This window comes from Balaenoptera ricei, chromosome 11 (assembly GCF_028023285.1).
Source record: "Balaenoptera ricei isolate mBalRic1 chromosome 11, mBalRic1.hap2, whole genome shotgun sequence".
Classification (NCBI taxonomy): Eukaryota; Metazoa; Chordata; class Mammalia; order Artiodactyla; family Balaenopteridae; genus Balaenoptera; species Balaenoptera ricei.
This window is the reverse complement of record NC_082649.1, coordinates 99422674-99436739: the sequence shown is the minus strand read 5'-3', so window position 1 is coordinate 99436739 and position 14066 is coordinate 99422674. Positions and strand designations below refer to the sequence as shown.

At 40.6% G+C, this 14066-nt stretch overlaps 1 protein-coding gene across 5 annotated transcripts in view; it reads right to left on the bottom strand.

The window, feature by feature from the left end:
• Window positions 1-13007, bottom strand: part of SETD5 (SET domain containing 5) — a 79841-nt gene extending 66834 nt beyond the window's left edge. For all 5 annotated transcript variants that reach the window (XM_059940267.1, XM_059940266.1, XM_059940275.1 and 2 more), the window contains exon 1: window positions 12718-13007. The gene's annotated coding sequence lies outside the window, so the exon portion shown is untranslated. The remainder of the gene's footprint in view (window positions 1-12717) is intronic.
• Window positions 13008-14066: the final 1059 nt, after the last annotated feature.

Below are 14066 nucleotides of genomic sequence, written 5' to 3'. Positions count from 1 at the left end.
TATATTAGAATGTGATATAAGATTGCTGAAATGACGTTGTAACTTCTTTTAGGTATTATAATTAGAAAGGATAAGACAGATATAATATTTAACAGGTTTAAGACTTTCAACAATTTGATTTTTAATTTAAAACTTATAAAATCAAATAATTTGACTTTTAAATGACAAAGCTAAAAATTAGATGACATCCTTTCTAAGATAATATCTAAATTTCAAGTCTAAGGGTGAATCATTCAAAAAACGTTAATTGATGACCTTTGTACTACAAGTACTACCAGTGTCCCAAATGGTAGTCAAGGTCAAGTATCTGAAATCATCAGGGACAAATGGAAAATGATCTAACAACTCAAGAGAGAATTTTTACTAGATAAAGGAAGTTTCTTATCTTGAACTGTTTATATTAAGTCAAGAAATTCTGGACCCTAGAAGAACAGAAAAGTCTACGTCCTTTTCCATGGCCTAAAAGTTATCAGTTACTGAAAAATCTAGAAGCAGGTAAGTTTTAGTAAATAAACTAACTTATATGCTTTTGTGTTACAATAAAAGTACCACGACAAAATATCACTTTAAATAGTATTCATATGAATCTGTATTCGTAAGTCTTACATATAGGAACAGGAAGATAACAGAATGGAAGAAATCTAGAAGTTAGACCTCTGACTATACGCAGATTTGTAAATTTCACTTAGTAACCATATTTTATATAATTATAAAACAAAAAGTAATCCCTGAAAAGTCTGAAAGTGAAATAAAACAAATTAACCCCACTGTCTATCAAGTTGGTGGCATAACCACATAAAGAAGAACTATCCCAAGTGATTTTAAACCACTGTAATTTGACTGCATATCCTTGGAGGGATATACCCTGAGGGCAAAGACAAACAAACAAAACAAACTCACTTTCCAGTAATCATACTGTTCTGCCATTCTAAAACTGTTGTGTGTGTATCGTGGGACAAAGCAAAGTGATTACATTGGTTATTAGTGGAAACTGGGATTTGGGGCATGGGGAAAAGATTAGGCTTATGAAAATATCATGAAGCACTAAATTCAAAATAGAAGTTATCAAATACCAACAACTGATATTAAAAAAAAAAAAAGGAAAGAGAAAAAGAGGAAAGGAGAGAAACCATTTTTTAGTTCTGTTCACTGAAAAGGTCTAGAAACAAGGTCCAACCCAAGAGCACCAAACACTCCTAACACCCAGACCATGGTCTCTAACTACCATTTCCCACTAAAAGAAATCAGAGTTTTGCAGAAATGAGTAATTCCAGGTTTGGGGCGGGAAATATACAGAATGATCCTTGAACATCTTGTCATACCAGAAAGCAAGGAATCAATCGAAACAAGCCAAGAAACGACTGAGAATAAGTAAAAAGGACTTAGAAGCCAACAGCCAAATGTGGGACAATTTGAATGTCAAAACTAATAACTCCAAGGGACTGAAACATATCAAACAGGTTTAAAACCTTAAGTACACAATAATAATAACACTTTATTGCTCACCTTTAGACGTTGCTAAGTTACCAACCCATTATTTTGAAAATTAGTAAGAGGGGAAAAAAACCCACCAAGTACTGATCTTGCTTTTTGTATTCAAACTGTATCTTAGGGTACCATATAATTAATGAGGGGGAGTATTATAGAAAATAAATGAAGTAGTGATAGAATATCACCATCCCACAACCATAAAGGAAATAAGGATTTAAGCCTGTTCTTCTCAAAGTGTGGTCTGAGAACTCCTGAAGGTCTTGAGATTCTTTCGGGGAATAAGTGAAGGCTTTCCCTTTTTAACTACACATCTGTGTTAGGCCAGATTTTCTTCAGTCTTTAACCAAAACAACTTATCACAACAAATTAAACGTAGAAGTAACTATGAGAAAGCAGTTACCTTTTATCACTAAAGAGACTTACAAAAATATTAAACAATGCCATTAAAAAAAACTGGAAAATTATTTTTCATAACAGTCATGTTACTTATGTCAGCAGGATTTGTTATTGCTATTCTAAAATTAGTTAATAAATATTTTAAAAATATTCTCAGTTTTAATTTCTAATATGGTAAATCTCAATAGAAACTACAAAAACAGAAACACTCTGGGGCCTTCAACAGCTGCCTAACATCACAAAGACAAGCAGACATTATGTAAGTCTTAAGGGAAGTATCCAGTACTTTTATAAAATATACTTGAAATGGATCTAATCACTAATTTACATAAAATATGGGGGGGGCATCTAATAGGAGAATATGTTAAATGACACCATAGAGACACACTTTCCAAAATCCAAGAGTAAGAACTCAACACAATGATAAATTTCATTAGTGTATTACATGAGAAAAAGAGAAGAGAGAACCTATAAATTAGAAGGCACAAACTAATCAACCAAGTGCAATGTATGGACCTTATCTTGACCAAATGGAATGGTTTCAGTAAAATCCAAAGGGAGTCCATTTTTCTACATTCCCTCTATTTTGTTGTATTTGGAAATTTTTCATAACAAAAAATTAAATCTGTATCTATCCCCTCCCTCACCACGAACTAAAAGGAAAAGAAAAAGGCATTCTAAACTGTCCACGTGGAAATGGGGGTTCAGAGAGGCCAACAGAAAAACCCTAGCCGAGAGGACAATCAGAAGAGCTCTATAAAAGAAAACTGCGTTGCTATGGAGTGATGAAAAGTTCCACGACCCTCTATAATTATGGTGAGCATGTAATTTACGGCCCAAATTGGGACATTTCTGAAAGTGAAAGAGGTGCTATTACTGACTACCTGGTAGACATAAACCAGGACTCTGCCAGGGAAACCAAGACGTATGGTCACTCTATCCATAAAAGATTAAATTTAAAAATCATTTTCACAGAAGATATTCAACTCAATCCTTTGGGTAACTATTTTCCATAGAAACATATTCCTAATGTAATAGAGTTCAGAAAAGCTAAGGTATTCTACACACACAAAAATTACTTTTCATCTTTCTTGCCTGGCACAGTTATATCATAAAGTGGGATATGCCTACTTCTCTTCTTGTTGCTCAGTGTATGCTGCAAACCTCCAGCCATTCCTTTTCATACCAACTGTGCATGATAAACTATGAGAGGAAAGTTACACTTACCCAGAGCCTTGCTTTTCTAAAAATACACGTCTTCTCATGGGCCTCCACACATGACTTAGTCAGACTCCTACTCAATTTATGAACAGATACCTTATTCCTAGCAATACTTCAAATCTTAACAGCCTAGGGGTAAAGGAAGTGTAAGCAAAAAGGTCGGCCAGCCCAGGCTCCAAAGGGCCTTGGGGTTGGCATTATTATTGCCTACTTGTTCTAAAGTGGTATGGCTACAGTAACTGCAGAGCTCCATACATGTTAATATAATTTCCAAATTTTTTAATTTTTAGCAAATATCTGGTTTTAGTATTGCTTATGTAACATGTCACCAAGAGATGAGTACCTGTTAAACTGTGAATATTTTATGCCATTTCATAGGTTTTAAAGTATTGGGTAAACCTTTTCAATAAAAGTAGCCTAAATATGAAAGTATGCAACAATTTGGTACAATTTAGCCTCATCCGAAAATGTGGATTGATACCCTGTCAACCTACCTTTATTCTTTTCTATTACTAAGCTATGACATTAAAGTTCTAATTGCCATAAGTAAAACTACATTTGTCTAGTAAGAACGCAAATAATTAAAAACGGACTTCAAAAATTTGGACTTGCTTCTACAATTTCCTCAAACCTGTTCTTCGTTATTTTTGTTTTCTTAAAGTCATTTCACCATATATTTTCCAGGCTGTGGGCATAAAGACACTTAACTTGCATGGCTATAGCAGTCTGCACCACAGAAATCAAGAAAATAAAAATGTATGTATTCATACAACAATCTAATGCTACGTTTGGCATGCAATCAATCACAGTCCCTCAAAAGTCTTTCTCCTTGTTTTACTTTAAGAGATTAAACTCTTTTGTCTTTAGAACTAAAATACAGTTTTTTTAAAAAAGTGCCCTTTACACTCTATCCCAAATGTTATCATATTAAACATTTATTTTTAAAATAACTATCTGACTGTGGCTCTTCCGTTCCTGTCTGGTTTCGCTTATAAAATAAGTCAATTCTCAACAGCCTACGTTAATAAAGGAAAATGTAACATAAAGGCAGAGTAATTGCCAACAGGTCCTTCCAGGTCATTCCTCATAAATAAAACCTTCCTTGGATGCCAAGAATGCCCAAACAGTTGATTATTAACTGCAGATCATCCTCCTTCGTAGAGCTGTGAGAGAGTACAAACTGTATGTGTTGTGGCATGCACAGAGGTTGGTGGAAGGAAACAGAATTTTTCAACACAGGCCAAAGATCATAACAGGACAGGAATAAAAAACCATGGAGACAGGGGGACAAAAAAAGAAAAGAAACAACCTTAAACAAAATGACAAACAATGGGTGCAAATGTAAAACAATGAGATCCATCTGGATATACATTAAAATTAACAAGTCAACATTATTAAATATGCTAACACTATACTGGAACATCCTAACCAGATCATAACTTCTAAGAATTATGAAATAATCCTCTTACTATATCCAGCAGTGCACACGCCTTATTAGATTACTGGATTTTATTTGAGTCTTCACATTTCATGAGTGCGGAGGAGAAAATTTCAGCATCAGAAAATAAGAAAAATGATAAAAATAAAATTTCTTGTTTGGGGAGGTGGTGTGGGAAAAACAAGGCTTGAAGAACATAAATTATGCAGCTTGAAGAAAGAAGTCTGAAGAATGAAAAATCTATGTTCAAACAATTTCACCTCCACTAAGGTAAAGGGGTAAATATTCATCAAGGTTTAATTTTTAACCTTACTTTTGTCATAAATCTGAGTTACACTAATTAGTAATCCCCAATTCAAATTGCAAATATTATCTACAGAAGAGATTCTCTCTTTTTTCAAGCTAATAATGCGGTGGCATCTGGTGGTAATAATGATTGTGTGACCAACCAATGAAAAATAAGTATGCTTAAAAACAATTTTTTTCCTGTAAGGCTAAGAACTGAAATGGCTTATCAAGAAAGAGAATGCAAGATACTGAAGTTATAAAACCTCTTTCACTACTGACTTTTAAGAATAGGACAAATTAGCTTTGTATTTAAGTATATATAAACAATCGAATCATAATAAAAATCCTAATAGCCCATCCAATTTTCCCCCTTTGTCCTATTTTCCTTCTTGCTGGGGAGAGGCACTGCGGGATGATAATAGCAGGAAATAACGTGGAGCAGCTGCACAGGCAAGATGAGGTAGGTAGTGCTGCGTTTCACCTTCATTCTAGCCTACTGCTGACTACGTCATACTGAAAATGAGATTAGCTGTTTGGGGAGCCAAAGCAGTTATCAAAACCTTTGGGATCAAAATGTGCGCCCTCCCCACTCTTGCCAGGAACTTTTTAGGGTAATAGGAGTACTAGGAACCACGATGAAGAGATTTCTAATTATTTGGGAAGTGGTGTGTGTGCGCCCGAGTGTGTGTACATGCACAAGCATATGCGCAAAGGATGTTTACCCTAGTGCTAGCAATGTGGGTCTTAGGACACGTAAAGAAAACTGTCTGGAATGGAGGCCAGGGTTTGAACTAGATGGCTTCTATTTTACTCCCACAAATGTATAGAAATAATCCGTGTCAATGAATTTTAAAGAGAAGAAATGACTACCCTTAATTTCCACAGTAATACAAAATACAGCCCACTAAACTTCATGTTAATGAAAAAAACTTCTAACTAATGGCAGTGATAACTAGTCACTCAAATTTCCCTTTTCAGGCCAAAATATATCTTTACTGCCAAGACCACTGCACATAAAAATATAATGTTAAGTACGTAACACATATTTCTTTTACTGAGGAAAAAGACACAAAACTTGGTCAAGTTTGTTTACTATTACAATGTGCATTAAAGGCAGTTTTTTAGCTATTCTATTAAGTTAAAACATCTCTTCTTTGCTAACAGCCACAAGCTCTGAACCCATAAGTAAAAATTAGCACTCCAGTTTCCTTTATCATCTCCTCCAGTATGGATAGAAGGGAAAACTTTAAAGCTAGTTTATTAACATTGCAATACAGGTGGTATCTCAATTCAAGCAACAGATGTACTCTTGGAAAACTGAGTTCAAACCAATTATGTCTAAAAATCAAATTCTCCTCAAATATATTAAGCATTTAAAGGAACCACAGCATACACCTTTTATAAAGCAGGAATCCTTTTGCAATCAAAATAACTGCCATCTAATTTGTGAACACAATTCTTTAATATTTTGGGTTTTTAAAAAGAAGTGGCACACATGTATTGTTCAACATTTATTTTAAAACTAACTACAGGGCTTCCCTGGTGGCTCAGTGGTTAAGCATCCACCTGCCAATGCAAGGGACATGGGTTCGAGCCCTGGTTTGGGAAGATCACAAGCCGCAGAGCAACTAAGCCTGTGCACCACAACTACTGAGCCCGTGTGCCACAACTACTGAAACCCGTGCACCTAGAGCCTGTGCTCCACAACAAGAGAAGCCCACGCACTGCAACGAAGAGTTGCCCCCGCTCGCCACAACTAGAGAAAGCCTGCGCGCAGCAACGAAGACCCAATGCAGCCAAAAATAAATAAATAAAATTATTTAAATAAATAAATAAAAGTAACTACAAATACAGTTCAGGACATTGATCCTTTTAACATTTTAATGAAAACCTCCACAAACTTTGAAATATTTCATTATGATTTTGCTTAAAGGGATAGATAATGACACATCGCTTCCAACTCTGTGATTCGTATTAATTCTAATAAACTAGATGCAACCATCCCACTTGCAAGTGGGAGTTGAGCACGTATGTATCAAACAAGGTTGTGCCTAACTTAAAAGGGGGGCTGGGTAAACTCCAGAGAATATCAGGTTCTCCAGGAAGTAGGGATGAGACTGAAACAGTAAGTGACCTTTCTTTAGTTAGCATTTTACATGATGGCAACCCAACACTTGAATGCTGAAGGATGCTCTCCATAATACCGATATAAAATTGGAGCTAACAATATGCAACTATTTCACAAAGGGAAACAAACTATTCTACTTACTCTGGTCTAATCCCAACCCAAGTAAGGACAATGTATGTATTGAAATATAAAAGTTTTATTCAGATAGAATATTCTTTTCCATTTTTTTAATGAGAATTCAGCTTTCAGATGCTCCAGAATTGGTCTACTGAGGGGGAGGGGTGATTTGTATTTAGGAGGGTGGCGAACATGGGATTTATACTTTTAATCTATACAAAGCTTTAATTTTTTATTTTCCTTGGAGGAGGGGAGGCGTTCCTACCAGATATTCAGGGACATACTAAATTTGGGGTTAACATTATATGGTTGGCACAAATTCAATGCTCGAGTAGGAACTACAAATGATTTCTTTAATTGTATGCCAAATTGAATAATCTCCCAGGGAAAAGAACCTCCTCCTCCTGCCTTTTCTACCTCCTGCCCCTCCCCCATCAACACTGCCTCCCTGCTGTGCAAAGAGCCCTTTGTCCTGCCCTGCACTTATCTAGCTGTTTGGCCATATTGACAGGCCAACTAGAGGCATAATAAGCAAGTCAGTCTGATATAAGCAGCTGGCAATTTCAAACAAATATCTTCCTTTTCTACTCAGACCAAATCCTGCTGCAGAGGTCTCAGGCCCCTCCCATGCTTCCACCTATTTTTCAAACAGCGCAGCAAGGAATTCTGCATTTTCTCTCAATTAGGTAGCACATCAAAAACTTGATTCCCCAGACAGAAACAAATTCTGTATAAAGTCCTACATCCACTGTTTTGTCTGTGATTCATAACATAGGCCAAGGAGTACCCTCAGCTCTAGGTGTATAACATGACTAACATGGCTAAGGAAATGATTCTTACTCCTTCAATTTGTCATCAAAACTCTGATAATTCTCATACTTCAAGGAAAGACAAAAGAGCACAGAAGAGAAATCAGCCAGATCAAATCAACAGTTGTATACATCAAGCAAAACTGGCCAATAATCCTAGTGTTTTAAAAATACTAAGACATTATTCCAATAAGCAGAAAATTCCTTATCCCTGTCTTTATATCAAAGATACTTAATGTGACCCTTACATCTCTCCCTGAGGTATTCAGCAAACAAAATCCATATGATGGAAAAACTGAGTGAGGCAGGATGGGATTACAAATTCCTTGCTCAGTGAGGGCTCATATAAAGTAGACAGAGATTCTGCTTCATTGTTCCTTTATTATCTCTCATAGTTCCCTTCATAAAGTGTTAAGAGTTTAATATATTCTGTCAAAATAAGAGGATTCTCTAAAGTAATGCTTTCCAACACCCGTCCTCCACCTAGTTACAGGGTATCTTTTACTCAATTTAGAATGAATATACAACAGAATACTTTTCATAAGACTGCAACTAATTAAACAAAATATGTATCGAGATATTAAAGAAATGATATTCTATCAACCTTTGGTGAACTTCCCTGAATCTTTACAAGAGATATCAATCATTGCATCAAGGGAAAGGTTAAAAATGCCATTTCACTACATATTTTGGAATTTTTGGCAGCAAGGAATGGTATCAATCCCTGTTTATCATAGGTACATTATACCTATTTTCTAAGGAGTGCCTCTGAAAGGATTTTTTTTTCTTTACAAATAACTACCAGTTGTATTACTAAATATATATTATCTTACAATTTTGCGGAGTCAAAGTTTTGTTTGTTTTAAAGAAAACATCCCTATCAATAAGTTTTAGTTTTCAACAGCCAAAACAATTTTTATAAAAAAAATTCACTGCTAGGCCTTTTAGTTTCAAATGAAACTGACACATGACCAGAGATGAACCACAAGTTATAAAAAAATTTTACTTTATTCATGATCCAATTTCTCACTGATAAGATGTATCCAACAATCATTAACTGTCCTTAACTGTGGCCTAACGTTTCATAAGTTATTTGAATATGAAGAGGATAAGGTAAAAGTGGTTGTCTGCACATCTGCATTTTCTACTATATTATTCTCCTGTCCAAAGGAAAAAAAAATGAAGTAGCCACTCTCCTCCAGAAAGGCCAAAATAAGCCCAGAAAGTATGTAAGTTCCTGGACACAAAACACTATCAAAAGATATTAAAAATTTCAAGTATACTGGTTAAATAAATCTTATGAAAAGGCCCTCTATGCTCTTAAGGAAATGATCTTACATTAAGATCACAAGGGGGTTCCAAACAGGAAATACAAGTTAAAAGCAATTACTTTATAAGGTAACTTTCATGTTACATAATAACTTAAAGACATTTATATCTAAACTACATTAAACAGCCAGTATGAGTGAAACCATATTTGCCTGATAGACATCTTTTATATGTGATAGTAATAAGAATTAGAACCACCTAAAATATTATCCATTAAAGGTTCTGTTTCATTAGTCTGCTTACATAACTGAGACAATGCAAGCAACCTTTGTGAATGACAAAACTCATTTCCATTCTTTTTGGTTCCCGCCACAAATGCCAGTCACACCACACATTATAGATGACTAGGTACATCTACACAAAACTGAACATATCAAAATTCTTAGGGAAAAAAATATATGGGCTGCAAGAGTCGTAGGGGGAAAGAAGACAACACATGGGCATCTGTTAAGTATTGGATGTAACTGATGGTATATTGGGGTGGTGGTTCTTCTTCAAGTACTTCCATACTCAGCAAACTTTTTGCTTAATCAGAGATCTCCCTGAAGTGTGGGAGCTGTGGGGGAAGAGAGACCACATAAGGGGCTCAGAGGCTGTCTTCTCAAGTATCCTGTACGCTAGATATTCGATTTCTGAATATTCCTTCTAGTCTGTCCCATATTTCAGATGGATCACGGCCAAACATATACATCCTTGTGATCTTAGATGACTATATTCAACAATATTATAATGAATCAATATCATAGGTCAAATTCTAAAGAAAAAATCTAATCTGGAGAAGTCTATCACAAATACAGAAAAAAAGAAAATACTTCTGATAGTTATATATAGAAATAATTCCAAAAAGGACAGTTCTTTTTAGAGTTTAAGATTCCGAATTTAGTAAAATGTTTAGCAAAACACCTGTTCAATAAGATAAATATGGTCTAACCGGAAGTAAGGAGACATACAAATAAAGTACTAAAATTGATTTAATGATTAAAGAGATGGAGGAAAACCTGTCAGTTGCAGAAAAATGAACTGATATTTTCCCCCTTCTTGTTCTCAGGGAGATCCTTAAATTCTTATTACTTTGGTTGTAAATGTATTGAAAAATTAAAACTCAAATGGAACTTCCAGTCCTATCCAAGAAAAATTCCCAGGTAAAAACCAAAATGTGCCAAAAAACCAAAAACCGAACAAAAAAGAAAAGTCTTTAACTATGATTCAGTTTCCAGATGGTGATATCCATAAATGGGTAGAAGGTTATGAATTGCTAGTTCTCATGTCCCCACCAATAAAATGCAAATCAGCTCAGCAGTGAAAATTCCCAGGAAAGCAAGGTTTCTTCTTAGTCCTGAAGCAGCCATCGCCTAAGTGCAGCTCCCTGCAGCCAACAGCATTAATGGACGCTGCACTGCTGTCCTTCCCTGGAGACAGCAGCCAGCACTACTCAAGCTTCTCACGTAGCAACCAGAGCTCCAGAGCCAGCAGCTGCTGCTGCCTTGTATACTCACCCCGGTGATCCAACCCAAAGGAACAACCTTCTCCTTACCCCACCCCCACTCCTTACACACTCTTTTTTTTGGGGGGTGGGGTGGGGTGGGGTGGGGGGAGGACCAGTGTTCCATGCCAGGAGGGCTGGAATTATGCCTTTAGAAAGAAACAATCCTAAGGTCACCCTTTTAGTTTGAACTAAGGCCTTTTATTAGGAAAATCAACATTTACCAAATTCCAAATATATATTTAATAAGCCAGCAATTTAGGAATGAAGATTAAGCTTTAGACTTTAAAAGGCCAATTTGCCAAACACTCTCTTTACAGTCAAATTTAAATCTGCAGCTAAAGACAGAGGCTTGTGTTATGTCCTACCAAAGGACATAATTCATTTTTCTATATATAATGACATACTGAGTAAACCTTAAAGATTCTAATCCCATAATGGGCCAGAATTTTTGGCTACAAAAGAAAACTAATGATCCTCCTGAGAAAACTGGTAGAAACCAATAAAAAAATTACCTCTGTCCTCCAAGAGGCCCAGAAACCTCTGATAATGTGAATATTCTCTGCTTTAATACTACCTCAGATTCCATACACCTAAAATTACCATTTATAATTTTTCTCTCAAAGTGATGTAAAAACATTAACGATATAAAACTAATCACCAAAAAAAAACCCCAAAAAACTAATCACCAAGAAATTTTCCCAAATAGGGGGTACACATTCTCCTAAAAAGCTCAAACACTCAACTCAGCTGAATCCTCCCTAATCAAAGTATAGCTATGTAACATCTGCCCAACAAAAAAATGTTAATATGACCTTGGTCACATATCTGTTACTTAAATACAACTCGTTTAATCAAGTGCTAAGGGAAATCAGCAGAGGACCTAGGGATTTTTCCAGTACTACGAGAACGGGGAAAACTGGAAAAATGAACTAAGTACAGACAAAGCCCAATGGAACCCAGAGGTCTGGGCAAGAAATGAGTTAGTGGTGAACACAGTGCACGAGTAACATGAGAAAGCAGAAAATGCAGGTCATACACGCACCCCTGACCCAGACCAGCAGAGCTGGCTCCAGCACCAGTATACACGGGAAAGACCAGTTATTCCTAAGAAGTGAGACAAGCAAAGGAGCTCTGTAGAATAAATTAGCAGAGAAGGGGCTTTCCCGACAGTTAAACTTTCCCTCTCACGCGATTCACCTACTTAAAACCAGGGCTCTTCCTCACCACCATTCACTTCGCATCCCCGGCTTCCGCACAGATGGAAAGGGAATTCATAAAGGCTACATTTTTCTGCCTTTAAAGACATTCGCAAATGATCGCTCTCCACGCCCAAGGCAGGCAAAACGACACAATCTGGCTCAACTCCAAGCCAAAACCCTACAAATTCAGTAGGGCCATCTCAGAGATACTGGGGCAAACGCCACCGAGAGCCCAAGAATGCGAGCTGGGGGTGGCGAAGGTAACGTCTTTAGTGTGGGAAACGAAGCAATCATCTGCGATGGGGACCCAGGACGAGAGGGAAGGCGTCCAGGAACATTCTGGGGGGGGGGGGATGGAGATCGAGGCCCCCAGAGGGATCAGAGTTGTCACAAGGCCGCGCGAACGGGGGTGGGGGTGAGGTTTGGGGAGGGGGAGAAAGTGTGCCTGTGTATTTTGAGGGGAGGGCAGCGAGAGGCCTATCCTCAAGTAAAAGGTAAACGTGGAGTAGGCAGTTCCCAGGAAAAGGGGTGAAGAGGCGTGGGGGGAGGGGAGGCGTCCTGACCCAGGAAAGACGTGAAAAGGGTTGCGGGGTCGACGAGATTACCGACGGGGCCTCTCTGCCTGGGCAAGAGGGGTGCAACGGTGTGTGGGGGGTGGCGAGCGGGAAGAGAAGGGGCAGCATCCTCCTGCTGAGAGCCTGGGGAGGGCCAGGCCCACGTCCCGAGAGCGAGCGCGGGGAGACGGAGGAGGTGACCCTTCCCTCCCCCGGGGCCCGGTCGTGAAGGAAGGTCTCGCTTTTCTGTCGGACCCTTACCTTGTCCCAGGCCTGGGCCCGGGCTGCGGCGCACGGCACTCCCGGGAGGCAGCAGGACTCGAGTTAGGCCCAACGCGGCGCCACGGCGTTTCCTGGCCGGGAATGGCCCGTGCCCGTGAGGTGGGGGTGGGGGGCAGAAAGGCGGAGCGAGCCAAAGGCGGGGAGGGGGAAGGGCCAGGGAAGGAAGGGGGGCCGGCACTACAGTGTTGGCGGACTGGCGGGACTGGGGCTGCGTGAGTCTCTGAGCGCAGGCGGGCGGCGGCCGCCCCTCCCCCGGCGGCGGCGGCGGCGGCGGCGGCGGCGGCAGCGGCAGCAGCTCACTCAGCCCGCTGCCCGAGCGGAAACGCCACTGACCGCACGGGGATTCCCAGCGCCGGCGCCAGGGGCACCCGGGACACGCCCCCTCCCGCAGCGCCATTGGCCCCTCCGCCCACCGCCCGGCACTCATTGGCCAACTCGCCGCCAATCAGCGGAAGCCGCCGGGGCCGCCTAGAGAAGAGGCTGTGCTCTAGAGCTCCCGCTCCTCAGAGAGCCTCGGCTAGGTAGGGGAGCGGAACGCTGGTGGGAGGGGGTGGCCTGGCGGTTTGGGGTGGGTGGGTGGCTGAGGTCGTCTGGCCGGTAGCTGGGGGTCGCCTTCCCCCGCGGGAAGTCGGGAGCATAGCGTTTGTTACGCTGCAAGGGAAAGAGGTGGTTAGAGGCAGGCGAGAGGGCGGCCCGCCCTACGGCAACCGGAGGGGGAGGGAGAAGGGAGCGGAAAAGGCTCGAATCCGGACGGAGCCATTGCTCCCTCAGAGGGAGGGGCGCTTCCGGCTCTTCTGTCACTGATTGGTTGCCGCTCCTCCCGCCGTGTGTGAAAACACAAATGGCGTGTTTTGGTTGGAGCAAAGCGCCTGTCAGTTACAGCCTCGGTAGTGCGCAGCCGCCTAGAGACTCTCGCATTGCTCCCTGGGGGGTAGGTAGGTGGGGTGCGGAGAGAGCTGGACTGGCGGGCGCGGTCGGCCTCCCGCGGGGGGGAGGAGAGGGTCAGTGAAAGTGGCTCCGTGCGGACGTCCTGCCACCCTCCCCTTCCTTTGGGGGAGTCGGTTTACCCGCCGCCTGCTTGGCTTCGGCATCTGATTGGCTGCTGAAGCCCCGGCAACGGCCCCTTGTTATTGGCTCGGGTCCCAAATGAGCGAAACCACTGCGCGGGTCGGCGGGGAGGCGGTCGTTGGTACGGTCCTCCCCAAGGCCCAGCGCCGCAGTGTCTGGCCCCGCGCCCCTGCGCAACGTGGCAGGAAGCGCGCGCTGGAGGCGGGGGCGGGCTGCCGGACCGAGGCTTCTGGGTGGCGGCGACTGCGGCTCCGCCCTGG